The sequence below is a fragment of the Octopus bimaculoides genome, chromosome 27 (genome assembly GCF_001194135.2).
Source record: "Octopus bimaculoides isolate UCB-OBI-ISO-001 chromosome 27, ASM119413v2, whole genome shotgun sequence".
Classification (NCBI taxonomy): Eukaryota; Metazoa; Mollusca; class Cephalopoda; order Octopoda; family Octopodidae; genus Octopus; species Octopus bimaculoides.
The window spans coordinates 16,494,213-16,495,179 of NC_069007.1; the positions used below are offsets into that span (position 1 = coordinate 16,494,213).

Sequence of the window (967 nt, forward strand, 5' to 3'; positions counted from 1 at the left end):
CTGTACTCTTCCACCACAACTTTATCTCGCTCTTTCTTCCTATTTCTGTTGTGCCTGTAAATCAAAGAGCCAGCCTTGTCACACTGAATATCTCCGAGAATCTACGTTAAGGGGTACACGTGTCCGTGGAGTGCTCAGCCACTTGCACGTTAATTTCACGAGCAGGCTGTTCCGTTGGTCGGATCAACTGGAACCCTCGACGTCGTAAGTGACGGAGTGCCAACAACAATCTATCAATCTATTTTTCAATCTATCAAACAATTTATTTACCTATATGCCTCTTTCTTTCGCTCTATATCTCTCTCTCTCACACACACACACACACACACTAATATACACACACATACACTCACTCACTCACACACTAACAATCTTCAAACAATCATGGCTGCCCATACGGCTATTGAATCTAAGGGCAGTAACTCTAATAACAGTTATTTCCCTTATATTAGGTTTCTTTCTTATTTGTTCAATATGTCTGCAAGCCAATATTTTCGATATCCTTAATAAAAATCTGTCTATGCAGCAGGAATGTCAGATTTAATGGATTAATCATTATTACATTAACTGCCTTGATAATAACTTGTAACATTCTTTTTCGAGTTATATGATTTAGTAGCGAGCTTTAAGGAATCTAAAGAGACGATGTTTAGCACCGGTTTCTGTAGCGCCGACAGCAGACAGACGCACACGACCCACACACACACATATATATAATAGATAGATAGATAGATAGATATACACACGTGTATATACATGTGTGTGTGTACGTATGTACGTATACATGTTCTTTATTTTTTTATTTGTTTCAGGAATTTGACTGCGGCCATGCTGGAGCACCACCTTTAGACGAACGAATCGACCCCATGACTTATTCTTTGTAAGCCTAACACTCATTCTATCGTTTTCTTTTGCTGAACTGCCAAGTTATATATATATATATATATATATATATATATATATATAT

General features: G+C 37.5%; 1 long non-coding RNA gene across 1 annotated transcript in view; it reads left to right on the plus strand.

Moving 5' to 3' along the window:
• The window catches only part of LOC128250987 (uncharacterized), a 9,662-nt gene that overhangs the window by 5,798 nt on the left and 2,897 nt on the right, over positions 1-967 (plus strand). The window contains exon 2 of the long non-coding RNA XR_008266895.1: positions 813-880. This is a non-coding gene — a long non-coding RNA (uncharacterized LOC128250987). The remainder of the gene's footprint in view (positions 1-812; positions 881-967) is intronic.